Source organism: Oryctolagus cuniculus, chromosome 11, assembly GCF_051225735.1.
Source record: "Oryctolagus cuniculus isolate XC-2025 breed Fujian yellow rabbit chromosome 11, ASM5122573v1, whole genome shotgun sequence".
NCBI lineage: Eukaryota > Metazoa > Chordata > Mammalia > Lagomorpha > Leporidae > Oryctolagus > Oryctolagus cuniculus.
In genome coordinates, this window is record NC_142877.1 from 88,782,785 (window position 1) to 88,800,127 (window position 17,343).

The following is a 17,343-nucleotide window of genomic DNA, read 5'->3' on the forward strand; positions in this document are numbered from 1 at the left end:
TAATATTCAGTGAAATAATGAAGAAAATTTCTCTAATTTGGAGAAGGATATGAGTATCCAAGCACAGGAAGCACATTGAACCCAAATAGGCCTGATCAGAGAAGATTGTTACCACTACACATTGTATTCAAACTTTCAAAATTAAAGCATAAAGAAAACATCCTGAAATGCACAAGAAAAAAATGCCAGAATACCTTTAAAGGATCTCCTATCAGTATAACAGAATATCAGAATAATTCTAGCCTATAGGCTAGAAGAGATTGAAGACAGATAGTCCAAGTCCTTAAAGAAAAAACTGTCAGTCCAGAATACTGTACCCAGCAAAACTCTCATAACAAATGAAGGTGAAATAAAGATCTTCCAAGAAAAAGAGAAATTGAAACTCTCATCTTCACCTGGTCAGCCTTACAAATGATATTTAAGGATCTACTACACACAGATAGAGAAAGAAAATCAGCTTTATGAAAGAATGCAAACGCACAAAACTTTCTAATAATAGTTCAAGGTAGATCCACAACAAACAAAAGGAATATGTATGGTAAAATGACAGGGCTGACTCGTTACTTATCAATAATAACCTTGAATGCAAACAGGCTAAATTCTCCAATTAAAACATTCAGATTGGCTGAATGGATTAAAAAACAAGACCCATCTATTTGATGCCTACAAGAAATACATCTGACCAATAAAGGGACACACTGACTGAAAATGAATGGATTGGGTGCCGGCATCAGGGCTCACTTAGTTAATCCTCCGCCTGTGGCGCCGGCATCCCATATGAGCACCAGTTTCTAGTCCCGGTTGCTCCTCTTCCAGTCCAGCTCTCTGCTGTGGCCCAGTAAGGCAGTGGAGCATGGCCCAAGTGCTTGGGCCCCTGTACCGGCATGGGAGACCAGGAAAAAACACCTGGCTCCTGGATTCAGATTGGTGCAGCGCCAGCCGTGGTGGCCATTTAAGGAGTGAACCAGCAGAAGGAAGACCTTTCTCTCTGTCTCTCTCTCGCTCACTCTCACTGTCTATAACTCTACCTGTCAAAAAAAAAAAAATGAATAGATTGAAAAATATATCCCATGCAAATGGAAGTCAAAAATAAGCAGGAGTAGCTTTCTTAATATTGGACAAAATAGACTTAAAACAAAGAAAAATTGAGTGGCGAAGCCATCTGATCCTAGGTTTTTCTTTGTTGGGTGTTTATTACTGATTCAAGTTCTGCCTTGGTTATTACTTTAAATTTTCTGTGTCTTCATTGCTCAATTTAGGTAGGTCATATGTGCCCCAAAATCTATCCATTTCTTCTAGGTTTCTCATTTCGTTGGCATACAGTTCTTCACAGAAATTTCTGATGATTCTTTTTATTTTTGTGGTGCCTATTGTTACATTTCCTTTTTCATCTTTAATTTTATTGATTTGGGTCTTCTCCCTCCTTTTGTTGGTTAGTTGGGCCAATGGTGTGTCAACTTTATTTGTGTTTTTGAAAAACCAGGTCTTCATTTTGCTGATATTTTGTATTATTTTCAAATACAAAAACAACAAAATTGTTTTCAATTTTGTTTACGTCTTCTCTAATTTTAATTATTTCTTTTCTCCTACTACTTTTGGGTTTGGGTTGCTGTTGTTTTTCTAGGACCTTGAGATGTATTGATAGCTCTTTGGTGCCTTTCCAATGTCTTAATGTAGGCGCCAATTGCTATAAACATTCCTCTTAACACTGCTTTTGCTGTATCCCATAAGTTTTAATATGTTATATTATCTTCTTCGGTTGTTTCCAGAAATTTTTTGATTTCTCTTTTGATTTCTTCAGTGACCTACTGTTCATTCAGGAGCAGCTGTTCTGTCTCCATTTGTTTGCATTAGTTCTGGGGATTTCTGAGTTGTTGATTACCAACTTAATTCCATTGTGGTCAGAGAATATGCCGGTATGATTTCAATTTTTTTGAATTTGCCAAAACGTGCTTTATGGTCTAGCATGTGGTCAAGCCTAGAGAAAGTTCCATACTCTGGTGAGAAGAATGTGTATTCCGTGGCTCTGTGGTGTAAAGCTCTATAAATATCTGTTAGTTCTATCTGGTTTATAATATTGATTAATTCTGTTGTCTTTTTGCCTATTTTCTGTCTTGCTGATCTGTCCATTGCTGAAAGTGGGGTATTGAGTTCGCCCACTACTTCTGTATTTAAGTATATGTCTCCCTTTAAATCCATTAACATTTCATTTAAATGGCCAGGTGCCCTGTAATTAGGTGAATATATATTTATAACAATCATATCTTCCTGTTGAATTGATTCCTTAATCATTATATAGTGCCCTCTTTGTCTCTTTTAATAGTTTTTGTGTTAAAATATATTTTATCTGAAAAAAGATGGCTATATCAGCTCTTTTTTGGTTTCTCTTAGCATAGATTATCTTTTTCCATCCTTTCACTTTCAGCCCACATGCATCTTTGTTGGTGAGATATGTTTTTTGTAGGCAGCAAAGAGTTGGGTTTTCTTTTTTAAACCAAATAACCAGTGTGTTTCTTTTAATTGGAGAATTCAGATCATTTACATTCAGGGTGACTTTTTGTGTGTGTGTGTGTGTGACAGGCAGAGCTAGACAGTGAGAGAGAGAGAGACAGAGAGAAAGGTCTTCCTTTTTCCATTGGTTCACCCCCCAAAGTGGCCGCTAAGGCCGGTGCGCTGCACCTATCCGAAGCCTGGAGCCAGGTGCTTCTTCCTGGTCTCCCACGTGGGTGCAGGACCCAAGGACTTGAGCCATCCTCCACTTCCTTCCCGGGCCACAGCACAGAGGTGGACTGGAAGAGGAGCAACCGGGACAGAATCTGGCGCCCCGACCGGGACTAGAACCTGGGGTGCCGGTGCTGCAGGCAGAGGATTAGCCAAGTGAGCTGCGGTGCTGTCCAGGGTGACTATTGTTTAGAGACTTTGCCCTTCCATATTTCTGTTAATAGTTCTAATTATTTACTTTGGGTTTGTTTTTTACTTTTACTGGGTCATTTTCTGTGTTCATTTTCTTTCTTAATGATATTCCTGTTTCTGTGCTTCTGTGTATAGCACATCCTTGAGCATCTTTTGTAGATCTGGACAAGTAGTTACAAATCCTTTCAATTTCTTATTGCTATGGAAGATCTTTATTTCACCTTCATTTGTAAATGAAAGCTTTGCAGTATATAGTATTCTGGGTTGAGTTTTTTTCTCTAAGGACTTGGAATGTATCTTGCCATTTTCTTCTAGCCTATAGTGTTTCTGATGAGAAGACTGCTATGAAACTAATTGGGGTTCCCCTGAATGTGTGGTGTTTTTCTCATGCATATTTTAAAATCTTTTCTTTATGTTTTATAGTGGAGAGTTTTACTATCGTGTGTTGTGGTGAAGATCTTTTCTGGTTGTGTCTATTGGGAGGTCTGCATGCTTCCTGTACTTGGATGTCCTTTTCTTTCACTAAATTGGGGAAGTTTTCTGTTATTATTTCATTCAAAAGGCCTTCTACTCCTTTCTCTCTTTCCACACCTTCGGAAACTCCTATGACCCATTTGTTGGGTCATTTGATAGCATCTTGTAGATCTCCGACAGTGTTTTTTTAGTTTTCTAATTTCCTTTTTTTGGGGGGGAGGGGGTTGACTGTAAAATTTTCAGAAATTTGTCTTCTAGTTCTGATAGTCTCTTCTGTCTCCTCTACTCTATTAAGACTTTCTGCATTTTCATTTAATTTATTGCGTTCTTCATTTCTAGTATTTCATTCTGATTTCTCTTTAACATCTCAATGTCATGGGAAAAATTTCCTTTATTTCTTGAATTTGCTTCTGGTTCCTTCTAAGTTATCTGATGGTTAATTTTCTGAATTCCATTTCTGGCATATATTCAATCTCTTCTCCTTCATCTTCTGCTATTGAAGTGTTGTAGAGTTCCTTTGGAGAGCTCATAGTGTCTTCCTTATTCTTATTTAAGTTTCTTCTTTTGTTTTTCAACATTTGTGTAGTTGTTTTTTGGGGGGGTCTGGTAGCTTTTATCTTTGTTTTGTGTCTTTTTGGCTTAGTGTGACATCTATACGTTCAGTGAGTACCAAGAGGTGAATGCTGTGTGTGGCCACACTGTTCAGTATCCCAGGGAGAAGCAAGTATTCAAGGTAAAGCCCCATTGGGGCTTTGTAGCTCTCCTCTGGTTATCTGGATGGAGGAGGGTTTTCACCTCAGTTGGTATGACCCGCCCTTCTCTTCACAGCTGCGGGAAGCCCTGGTGTTAGTCGCTGCTGTTTTTAGCACAAGGTCACATTGCTTAATAAACTGCATGTTTGATCTGTGGCATCTTTCCTGTGAGCACGGTTCCCTCAGTTATGAGCTGTTATAGGTTTGTGGGTCATGGTGTTTGTGCAGAGCCCCCACCTACTGGAGCCCAGCTTACTTCTCAATGTTGGTGGGTGGGCACAAGCATTCAATAGGCGGGGCTTCCCCTTGCCTTATGCCACCTGCCTGCATCTAAAAATAGAAAGAAAAAAAAAAATCGAACAAAGGAGCAGAGTGGTTTCTCCAGGCCAACAGGCTGCTGGTACCTGCTGAGTGCAGGGAGATGGAAGGAGGTGCCACCTCCCTAATTGTTCATTTCTTATTTCCCCCCACATGGAACTTCCAAAGCAGTTCATCGAGCACTCCCTCTCATGCTTTCCACAGCTCGGTGGGCCTACGGATTCCCTCTCACCTGGTCCTCCGGGGCCTGTGGGTTTGAACTCCACTGTTATTTTTTTGTTTTCCTTATTTGCTCTTTCTCTATTGTTCTCACTGGGTTTTCCACTGCAAATTCCCCATGGTTTTATCTCAGGCATGTAGTTTCTATCCTTTCTTTAATTATTGATTTTGTCCTGCATGATTCAGACCATCTTGTGGCTATTCCACCATCCTGGAGCCCTTTTTCATGTGTATTAAACTAAACTGCCATTTTGTGATTTGATTGTCCTCTATAACCCTTATTTATGCCCTTGTGGAACAGCGGTCTACCTACCTTCTACTTGTAGAGCTCTTTGTTTAGAGATGCATTGAGCCTGTGATTATAAAGTAAACTGAAAGTATTTTGTAGCAAAAAAATTAAGAAAAAAAATGAAAGAAAAGAAGGAGGAGGGAAGGAGGAACTCATTGTGGTCTTCTTGGAATTCATGAAATATGTTCTCTATATATATTAATAAATAAATAGTAATAAAAAAGAAACAAAAGTAAGAATTTAACATAGTTAACCCAAATTTTGTTTTTTTATTTTTTAGATTTTGAAACTATCTGAAAGGAACCTCAAAATGTTCATGGAGTACATTATTTTTAATTAAATTATTTCAAAAACTTTTTGAAGTAGCTTGAATGGCTCCTAATATATGTACACTGGCTCATCGATTTCCCCTCATTCACCATACATGAACTGGTAGCATATTCATCTTGAAACTTTCGCTTCCAGGTCTCAAGTACATTTCTAAATACACTTGCTTATCGTTACATGGTGCTCTTCTTACATTTCCACCATCCATCAAGAAACAGTACTCTTGGGAGATCTGATGATTCCTAATTTTGTTGAAGACAGTACAACTGTTTAATTTGATTCATAATTACTATGCATTTTAATTTTTTTTGGATTTAGAAACATTAGGTTCATTTCCACATCACCATGTTCCCTCCAGCCTCTTGGTATACACCTGGCTTTCACATTTTTGTGCTACCAGTTTTAAGTAAAAACCAGTTCACAAACATTCCAAAAGATGAATGAATTCAGCCCCAAATCCTTCCAGGAAAACGTGATAGTTATATTCTTTTCACATAATAATATGAGATGAAATCCTCCATATTAAATGATGCTCTGAACGAAGAAATATTATTTCCTTTTTTCATTAGACATACACAATTCACTTGAAAAATGATGAAATACATTTTTATATTATCATCTTTATATGAACATTGTAGTCAAGAGGACTTCTTTGTCTTTTGCATTGACAGATTTTTCTCCTTGACCAAATTTTAATCAGGCTCCTCTTGAACACAACTGGACCCTGATTTTGAGCCTGTCCTCCAAGAGTGTAGATTTTCCATGAATCTACATTTGTCAGATAGAACCCCACCTCCATGTATGATGATTCTTATAATCAAATCCATTTACCACCATTCTCCAAGTAATATCTAATTACCTCAACTATCAATAGTAAGAATTTAACACAGAATTACCTTGCTGATTTGGTGACTTTGCAACTCTTCATTCACAACATGCCTCTTGGCTATGAATTTCTTTGTTCTACTCAAATAAAAAACACTTGCTTATTCTATTCAAAGTTGAATGGAACCCCTACTGCAAAACTCCACTGCAGTAATCTCTTAAAGTCCCTTGAATAAGTCTACCATTCTATCTTTGACAAGTGTCATGAATAAGTTTCCTTAACAGTTTTAGTTCTATGACTTGGATAGGACCAGATTTATCATTGGACACTACTCCTCTCCCCAGACCTCTCACCCAGTTCCCCAGTGTATATCTTTGAAATCTTTACCTTCACTCCTGGAAAACTGATGAGCGATCCATTGATGATCTCCACTTTTGAGCCAATATTCCAGATGACAGTGTGTTGAAGCAAAGTAAGGACAGATTTTGATTCTTAAAATTCTGTATATATTCTACAAGCTGGGTTAGAACCCTAGACAAAGAGAGGCTGGATTAGAGTCCTATTTATCATTGTTCAATGTTGGTTTAGGATCATAGGTAAGCAACTGTTTGTAAACAGTCTTCTTTGATTGAAAGGCACCTCTTGGGTTGGGAATCCTCCTTCCATGCTCTTTCTTTAAAATGAATATTTACTTCCCCATTTCCTGGTCTGGAAATTTTTCCTGGCTCTTTGTAAGGCCTCTCTGGTCCTCAAGTTGACCCCATGTCTGCTACAGTTAACTTCTCTGTCATTTGAATCCCCATTCTTAAGCTCCTGATTACTATAAGCTCCCCTGCTCCCCTGGCTCAGTGCACTTCTTTTCTTGTGGGGATTTTGCTGAAGATAATTTGGAACTTCAATGGCTTGTTTGAGAAACTGAAGATTTCCTTCTCACTACTGGAATCTCTGAGACCTCCCTGGGTTCACTACTTCTGCTCCTTCTTGCTCATTGTATCTCCTTTAGTCTACTATTCAGATCCCTTGAATTCTTTAATATATGTTCCTTCAAACCCCTTGATTCTTCTATTCCTCTGTACTGCCAGAGCTTTTCTCTTTTCATTGCAACCTCTGAGATACATGAACTTTAGGTGCCCTACATCTATTTGCACTTTCAAGAGAAAAAGCAATCACATGAAGTTTAAAAGCAAAACAGGGCTAATTGGAAATAGATTGAACATTTTATACAGATGAGGCTATATAGACAGATGCTTGATAACACAATAGTCTTTTGCCTAAAATGTTGGCATTACCATTATAAGTTCACATATCTGGATAATAGAAAATAGTTCTTAAAATATTTTATTTATTTATTTGAAAGGCAGAATGAGAGAGAGAGAGAGAGAGAGAGAGAATGATCGTTCATCCACTCTGTCACTCCCAAATGTCTGCAATACCTACAGCTGGTCCAAGCTGAAATCAGCAACCAGTAACCCCATCTGAGTTTCCCACATGGGTGTCAGGAATCCAAGCTCTTGGGCCATGATTTCCTGTCTCCCTGGCACATTATCAGGAAGTGGAAATGGGACACAATCCCAGGCACTCTGATATGGCACCCCAAATAGTGGTTTAACATGCTACATCACAACACCTGCCCCCAAAAAAACCTTAAAGATATCCTCCACAAATACTAATAAAAAGCTTTAGCTCTTATATTAGGGAGTTAGCTCTACCTTGTTCCATCTGTCAGAAAAACATACAAAATACAAAATAGAATAATGAAGAAAGTGTCACTGTAGTGATGTCTGACTCATGACTAAGATTTTAGAATGAAAGGAGTGAGATTCATGTTTGCATCTCTCTTTGTATACGTTATATACATATGATATTTTGAAGTGTCTGGATGGTATTACTGAGTTACTTTACAAAATCCTTTAAAGAGGAGTAGAGAACTTCTACTTTGACTATGACCTTGTCTAAATAAGATCATAATTGGTGAACTCAAGAGGCTTCCATAGCCTTGGCAACTCATGACAAGAGCCTCGGGTGATTACTGATGCCATAAATAAGAGTGTCAATTGTTAAATCAACAACAGGAGTCACTGTACACTTACTCCCCATGTAGGATCTCTGTCCTTAATGTGTTGCACTATGAGAATTAACAGTATAACTAGTATTCAAACAATACTTTACACTTCGTGTTTCTGTGTGGGTGCAAACTATTGAAATCTTCACTTACTATATACTAAATTGATCTTCTGTATATAAAGATAATTAAAAATGAATCGATGTGAATGGGATGAGAGAGGGAGCGGGAGATGGGATGGTTGCAGGTGGGAGGGAGGTTATGGGGGGGGAAAGCCACTATAATCCAAAAGTTGTACTTTGGAAATTTATATTTATTAAATAAAAGTTCAAAAAAATCCCTTAAAGGAATTCTATTCCAGTTAGCTTAGAGATAAATAAGAAAGTATGATAACTAATTATAAGAGCTAAAGATTCCTAGTACTCCAAGAAATACAGAAACAAACTCAAATGCCTTTGAAGTTCATATCTTTTGCAATGAAGACTAGTTTAACATTGTTGACTTAATAAAGTCAGCTATTTCTTTCTTTGAGTTATCACATTCAATATTAGCATTAATTTTTATTGCATGTGCATCCACTAACTGAGTAAGGTAATGCTATATTTATTCAATGTTCAAGATTATAAAAAAAGTTATAAAGTTGGGGCTGGCTGTGTGGGGCAGCAGGCTATGCTGTTGCTTGTGACTTGGCATCCCACAATGGAGCACTGCTTCAAGTCCTGGCTGCTTTGTTGCCAAACCAGCTCTCTCCTAATGTGCTGGGGAAAGCAGAAGAATATGTCCAAGTCCTTGTGCCCTGCCATGCATGTTGGAGACCTGGTCGGAGTTCTAGTCTCAGGGCTTTGGCTCTGAACCTTCGGATATCTTGGGAACCACCAAAAAAAAAAAAAAAAAAAAAAAAAAAAAAAAAAAAAGAGAGAGAGAGAGGGAGAGAGGAATTCATGCAAATCTACAGATACTGCAAGTGAAATATGATGATGAGTTTTTGGCTTGCCTTCCAAGATTGAAGAGGATTTTAAAATTCTAATCTGAGATTCCTTGTAAAAATTCTAGCAAATCATACTAAAAAAGTTTTCTGTGGTTTACCGTTCTTCTTCATGTATGTAAATAATCAGGCTAAATCTAATGAGATCAGATTTATCTTGTAAAACAGAACAGCCTTACCTTGGATACCTTTGATCAAGATATGGGGAACCTGTAGAGAAAAGTGTTGTATTTCAATGGGGAACTACATTGCATCCTTGTGAATTCTCAATTACTACAACTTTCTCCAGTTTTTGGCTCTGGCATTCCAAATGAACATTTCCAATTTTCTCTCACCCTCTTGACTTGGAGTCACTGAGAACTAACAGTGTTCTTTTCCCAAAGTCCTGAAGCAGAAGCTGGATGAAGTGATATGACTTATGAGAAAATCACCATAATAGATCACGTCTAACCTTTGTGCCTGTTGTCATGAGGCAACTCAGAAAGCTCACTGAAACAACTTATGACACCACCAGGTACATGAACTGCAAACCAGGAAATCTGTTGGATTGCCATTGCCATCTGTAGTCTGTCATTTAAGGATTACTGAGCTTTCAAGTCTAGAAGCATCAACTGGTTTCCCAATGGAATAAAATCCAGGTTTTCAACTATTTACCTTTGTCTTTCCTTTGTTTTCATTAAAATTATGACTGATCAAATACTCTCAAGTTCCAACAAATAGTAATCAAGGAATAATGGACTTATACGGTTCAACAAAGAGAAGAATGTTTCTTCTTTCCATGAAAAGAGGAGAGACCAACAAAGATTCTCTCTATGATGATTAATGTTAGGGTCAGCTGAAAATTGGTAACCCTTTACTGTGGTTTGTTGGTGAGTGTGTTTCGAGTTGGCTGACTGAAAGGGAAAGACCAGTCTTTAATACGGACATAGAACCATCCAATTGGTTGAAGAATCAGGAAGAACAAAAACACAGGGTAAAGGCAAAATAGCCCTTTCTCTTGGAAATAGTGAGCCCTGCTTCCCCTTCCCTTAGAAGTCAGAAAAATCCAGGTCCTCTGTTCCATGGAGCTCTGAGAATTGCACTAGTAGCTCTCCAGCTTGTGAGATGCATAGACTTGGACTGACTGAGCTAGGCCATGGCTTCTTGGGAGCTCCAGAGAGCAGATGGCTATCATGGGACTTCTCAGCATCCATAATCATGTGAGCCAATTCCTCTAACAAATCCCCTTTCATGTATTTATATCTTCATCTATTCTTCATCTGTATTTATATGTCCTGTTGGTTCTTTCTGAAAAACTCTTATGCAGATTTTAGCAGTAGGAATGGTTACAGAGGAAGAGACTTTTTTTTTTCTAAAAAAAAAGCTTATTTATTTATTTGAAAGTCTGAGTTACAGAAGGAAAGGAAGAGACAGAGAGAGAATCTTACATCTTCTGATTCACTCCCCAGATGACCACAAGGGCCAGGGTTGGTCCAGCCTAGGAAGCCAGAGTCCAGGAGCTTTATCTGTTCTGTCACATGGGTAAGAGCCAAAGCACTTGGGCCATCTTCCACTGCTTTTCCCAAGCCATTATCAGGGAGCTGGATCAGAAGAGGAGCATCCAGGATAGGAAGCTGCACCCATATGGGATGCTGGCATCACAGGCAGCTGCTTTACCTGTTACACTATAACGCCAGCCCACAGGACAGACTTTTAAGGATATGCTTCCTTAAGTGGTTGGGAGGAGGGGAAGTTGTAATTGGCTAACATGATTATACTTAAAAATGCTAAAGATTCCATTTACAACAGCACTGATAGCCCATGGTGTGAACTGTTAATAAAATATGCAAATGAGCTGCATTTAACACTTCTCATTAACAAAAAGACAAAATACCTGGTGACTCTGTGTATAATACTTCTGAGCATTTGTAGAAAAGTAAGAAATATGATATTGGTTAGTTGTTCCCAATGTCACTGGACAAAATGAGAAAATAAAATGATAAGCTTGGGGATTTGAAGTCCCAGTTTCTGATCCACAATAAATAACCTAATGACTTCTGAGTGGGCTCTGAGAAAGACTTTTTTCTCCTATAGCTATGGGGATTAAATTGCTGGAAATCAAACACAAGTCCTTATCATGAGATTGACAGAATTACACTGAAAGCTGAACTAGCTTTCTCACAATGTGTGTGCTGTTAAAGTGAGCACTTTGGTTGGGAAAAAACAGAATCCTATGAGTTGGAATGGGAATATGTGGGAAGATTCTTGCTTTGGTTTGAATATTTGCCCCCTAAAACTCAAGAGTTTGGTCCCCAGTCTCAGGTACTAGGAGAGTATCAACTTAATCCAATGATTATATTTAGAAGCAGAACTTTTTGGAAGTGATTGGATTAGATTGAGTTATTAGAGGGGAGCCCCAGTTTGAATCCTGGTGGCTTTATAAGGGATTACATTAATTTGATAACCACACACACTCCACGTCTCTTATAATGTGATGCTCTGTATTGCCTCATGTCTCTGCTACCAAGGAGGTCATGACCGAATGAGGCCAGGAGATATTTGGGCCTCCAGAATCATGAGCCAGAGTAACTCCTTTTCTTTTGTAGTTAGCTTGACATATATATTTCGATATAATAATGAAAAACTAATACAACCCGTATGATGTTGGAGACATTGGACTCCTATATCCTTCTATTTGAGAGGCAGAAACACACACACACACACACACACACAGAGAGAGAGAGAGAGAGAGAGAGAATCAAATCTGCTAGTTCACTCCTCAAATGCCCAAAATAACTGAGGATGGACAAGGTGAAGTCAGGTGATGGAAACCCAATCCAGGTCGCAGGGACCCAAGTACTTGAGCCTTCACCTGGTACTACCCAGGGTTCAATTATCAGGAAGATGGAAGTGCATATGGAGCTGGAACCTGAACCCAGGCACCCTGATATGGGATGGAGGTGTCACAAGCAGTGTCTTTACTGCTATGCCACATAGTCACTCTTGCCCTTTGGTTTAATGACTGAATTCAAAGATTTGAGAAGATCGAAATGGAGCTAGACAAGAAAAACTCAAGAATAGTGGTAAGTCCTAAGCAACTTTGCTCTGAAGAATGTTCCATGACTAACTTTCTTCTCCTTTCCCTTGCCTTATCTAGTGGCAGCCAAAATCTTTTTGCCAATATTTCATGGAGACAGAGGCTTGCCCACTCTCATTTAACCTAGACACCTTGGCATCTCCCCTGCCCTGCACCAACAGAGCTATTAAATGCATTGCAAAGGCCTGGGAGGAATTTCAGGAATTCCACACCCATGAAGCCCTCTACCTAGGGATGTCCCACACAGGGAGTGGATAGACTAGGAAAGGCTCCTCCTAAGGCAACATTGCCCTGGGAGCTATTCTGTCATCTATCAGATTCTCCTCCTTAGGAATTGCTCTCTATCAGAGGGGTGAACATGCAGAGGGGTGAATCTCTCTTTTCTTCTCTAGTTCTGACATTGTTTACACTGTTCCAAGTTATGAGACAATTTCATGTGCTAACTTTTACATTAAAGGTTTTCATTTCTCATTTTGGTGACAGATCAAAGAGACATCAATTTGATTTTGTATCCTATTGAGATAATTTTTGTGTTCTCTCTCTCCCCTTTGGTTTTGATTATTTAAAAAAGCTGAGTTTTTTTTTAATTAAAAGAGGCATGGTTTATTTTAATATATACTCATTCTAAAGCATTTGAGTGATCACTTTGGAACAATGACCAAGTCTGGTCTATATTATATCATGATGTTAAGGGATCTTATTTCTACCAGATATTCTAAGCCTTCTTGGCAACTTTGATAGGCATTCAAAAATCAAAGTTCCAGATTCTTCAGACTTTGTTATTTCCAGTTGGGCCTCTGGAAATATCAAAGGATTTCTCATCTTGCTAGAGACACCAACTAATTAGGCTATTTGGATTATATTAAAGGTATTGTCAAGATGTGAAGTGGTGCTAAATTTTAAGCTACAATAATGTAAAATGCCACTGATACCAATGTCCAAAAGTTACAAAATTGTAATGACCCTATTGTATTGTTGGTAGCAATGATGGTTATCTTAATGAAAAAGGCCCAGAGGCATAAACGGGATACATGTTTCATGAAATCTGTGGAGTAAGCAAGTGCCTCTTGTTGGTTAATGAGTTTATAACTTCAAACATGGCTATTTAAAGTCTTTTGTAACATCTAGTTTTGTATTCTCCTCTAAACACTTTTTCCTTGACTTCTGCTATAATCAGTATTTTTGGACAGTTCTGTAAGCAGATAAAGCCAATAATGGACTACAGCTTCGAACAAAAAGTATGGTTAATTCAGGTTACTAAGGGCAGGAAGTAATTCTAATTGAATGGTGGTAATTTTTTTAAAAAAGCAGTTAAAGATTTTAAAAAGCTATTACTTTAACTGTTTTATTGTTCTGCCCTGTAATGTATGTTATATGTTACCTGTGTGTACATATTATAGGTATACATGGGAAAACTTATGAAGAGTTCTATTTTAATTGGCTTATACTTCTGTTAGATATTCAAGAAATATTTCCAACTACATGTACACTTAAAATTTATAGAAGGCATTGGACCTTTTGGTAAATGTTTTCATAAGGTATTTGACAACTTAAATTGTTTACTGTTTTCACTAGATATTAAGTTATTAACAGTAAGCAATCAGGGAAGCCTGACTCGTTCCCCCATTTCTCTATTCTCTTCAAGATTGGAAACTGATTCTATTTTGAAGGACTCATTTTCAGGAGGTTTGATCCTCAGACCTTATAAAAGGGATGGCTAACATTTGTCTATAATAATAGCTTGACCACATAGAGAAGACCAAATAGCAATGCCTAAATGAGAGCTTAACTATTAGATTTATATTTCCATGGGTAGAGTAAACAGGCAAAACATCTCTTTTCAAACCTAACTAAGGGCAAGTTAAAAATTCTTAATAATTACTTCAAAATGTATAGACAGCTTGGATAAAGTGGTCTGTCTGTGTGTTTGATATTACCTAGAAGGACACAGCTTTCCTCATCTCCATCATCTTATCTCACAGGAAAAACATTGTCACAACATGCCTATGACCACAGATTTCTAGCTCAGGTCGCTAAGGATTAGATGCCATTGAGCACCCCTTTGGCTGACATTCCTAAAGACTGCCACTGTGGTCTACTTTGTCAAACACAAGGAGGAAAAGGAGTGAACTATACAGCAGGAGTGATATAAGTATAGGTGGCAGGCCAATTTTAACAGCTTTACACAGTGATCAGTCATTCAGGAGACCCAACAAGGCCAGTGCATCCCAAATGGCATTGATTTTTGATGTGGAAAGCCAGGGTTTGGACAGACAGCAGTCATGAACCAGCCTCTGAAGAACCCTTTCAGCTCTGCCAAGATCAAAGAACTCCCAGGTCAGAACTGCAGATCCTGTTGACCTCCCCCTAAGCTGAAAAAGCCCATCACTCTGCCCAACTTCCTAAGTAAATACCACCTTTAGGGGACAGCTTAGGGTCAGTTACATTGCAGGCAGGACTACAGGTTTGCTTTTAGACACCCTGCCTATTATATACTGACCGCCTGGCCAGCTCTACGCCCAGGCCAGCTAGGAAAGAGGAGTCAACAGGGTGCCTTCTGTAAGGAGATTCCAACTTCCCTTATGATGTCTCTTCCAGGACCCCATGTGAAGAGATAGACAGGTCTGGACCTCTTATATACCAAGCCAGGCCTTAGTGCCCACCTGATTATCAAGCCCTTCCGGTCAGTTTCTATTTGCCTTTCAAAGGGAACACTGCCTCATGGTTCAGACAGTCCCTTTTCTAGGCCCATAATAGTGCTGTGTCCTTTGTTTTGGTTCCTGTGTATTTAATCTACTTGTTAGATCTATTTCCTCCCTACTTGAAGCAGTGAAGTTCTAGATGGCCGTGCATCTGAAACCTCTAATGGAAACAGCCTCTGTGAGCTGCCACCGCAGCCCCTTCACCTCCTGCTGAAACCCTGTCATGATCACAGGTCCCTGTTTCACCCCTGCTCAGCCCGGAGAAGTCAGAGCAGTCCTCGCCCTACCCCTGACAGCAGCCGGGGTTTCCACGAGAAGATGTAGGAAATGAGAGAGTCCAGAAATGAAGTAGACCAGACTAACTCCATCCCATTGCTCCTTGCCAGCACATACACACGACTCGAAACAGGATCGTTCTTTCTCTGCAACAACAAGGCATACAATTGTCTTCCTAATAACTGAACATGAACTTGTACTCTTGCATTCCTATTTTTCCCCTTGTCTTCCTCATTTCAGCCATCTTTTCCACATGGGCAATGTTGCTCATTTCTCCTTGTCTCCTCATAACCATAGCGTTCCTGTTCGTACATGTATAATGAACATATTTCAAAGGTCCTTACAGGAGCAAGTAACTGCTATGTCCCAAGCCATTATGCAGGAGAAACACAAGACTGCTTCTTCTTCAGTCAGTCTGAACCAGAGTCCAGCCATTATCTTCAACACCTGGTTCCCTCCCTGGGAGATCTGGAAAATGAACCCATCATACCCTGCAACACCAGGACTGAAATAATGAGTGCTAAGTGCCACAAACCCACCGGAATCTACGCAGTGGGGCATAGGGAAGAACCTGCCTACATTCCCCCTCTTTGGATACGTGCCAGATTCAATGCAGTCCTATGGAAATAGCAATTACATTCTTTATACATTGAGAAAAAGCAATCCAGCGCTGTGACTCACTAGGCTAATCCTCCACCTGCGGCGCCGGCACCCCGGGTTCTAGACACCTTAGATTTTGAGACCTTGTTAAATTTAACAATCATCAAATCTGCAAGCAAAGACAGTTTCAATGTTTCTTTTCCAATATAATCATTTAACATTTGTTGTTGCTGTTGTTGCCACCTTTGTACACTAGCAAGGGCTGTGATAAAGTGCTATTTGAAAAGAGTAAATTTGCATGCCTTCTTTGATGGTAAGGAGATAGTCTTCAATATTTCAACATTAAGTAGGATATTAGCAACAGGTTTTACACAGATACACCTTAACACATTGAGGATGTTTCCTGCTATTCCATGAATCTTTGACAGAAAAGACTGTCAAACTTTGCTATTGAGTTGGTGCAGTTTTTCACCTTTATTATTTTGATATGATGGATTATACTTAATGGGTTTATAATTTAAACCAAATAGAATTGTATATTAAGTAATTATGTAATTATGTTTTATTGGATTTAATTTGCTAACATTTTATTGCTACATTTATGTTATTCAGAAACACTGATTTATGATTCTTTTTTTCTTTTTTAATACTATCATCAGCATTTACTACTAGAATGTTCTCAGAGAAGTCTAGGGCTTATTTTGTTGCACTACCAAGGCAACACCCTTCTAAATACTTTATCTGATGTCTTACATATTATATAGTTTTCATTCAAATTTATGGAGGAATAATTTATTCCTTTTTTTGCCTTTCAGAACGTTTCCCATGTTCCTTTCCAAGGATTCTTTTTGCATCCTGTGTGTGCTTCCTCACATACACGCACTGATAAACGCTCAGTTGAAGACAGGAAGGAATCTCTTTGTAAACCTCTGAAGCCCTGTCTCTCTCTGCAGTTGTGTCCCGTGTGTAGCAATCTTTTCTCTAGGATCTGCCTGTAAATATCAGCAACTTTGGAATATCAACATGCTCAACTGTGTCACCTCAAATCACAGTGATCACACTTAGGGGGCTTCCCTCACCTTGCACTACAGCTTAGAAACTCTAGGCAGGAAGCTAGAGCATTTATGTCACTTGTCCATTCCATCAGGACTCCTTCCTCTTTTGCCTGCTTTTCAATGTCTGAAAAACTGAAAAATGTTGTTTTCTGTACTTAGTCTTTATTTTAATTATTTAAGGAAATAAGTAAATCTGCTACCTATCATGGAAACATCATTCTGAAATAGGCAGGTATACAGGTTAAAATAGATTAGGTTTGTAAACTGGAAGACCACGCCTTTGCCATGCCTTCACCACGCCCCTGTGTGACCTCATGCCCCTACCTGGCCACACCTGAGTGCCCGCCAGCCAATCAGGTTAATTAACCACTCCCTTTGGAAGTGGGTTAAAAGCCTGGGACACAGTGTGGCCCTTCTCTTCTCTTTTCCCTGGCCTCTTGCCAGGAGGGAGCTGGCTGTAGCCCTCTGC

General features: G+C 39.0%; 1 protein-coding gene across 8 annotated transcripts in view; it reads right to left on the minus strand.

Annotated features, from left to right (window-relative positions):
• Window positions 1-17,343, minus strand: part of MGAT4C (MGAT4 family member C) — a 798,266-nt gene that overhangs the window by 26,164 nt on the left and 754,759 nt on the right. For 3 of the 8 annotated variants that reach the window (XM_051845732.3, XM_070052668.2, XM_051845735.3), the window contains one exon: window positions 6,506-6,649. The exons of the other annotated variants lie outside the window; for them this stretch is intronic. The gene's annotated coding sequence lies outside the window, so the exon portion shown is untranslated. The remainder of the gene's footprint in view (window positions 1-6,505; window positions 6,650-17,343) is intronic. 8 annotated transcript variants of the gene reach the window in all.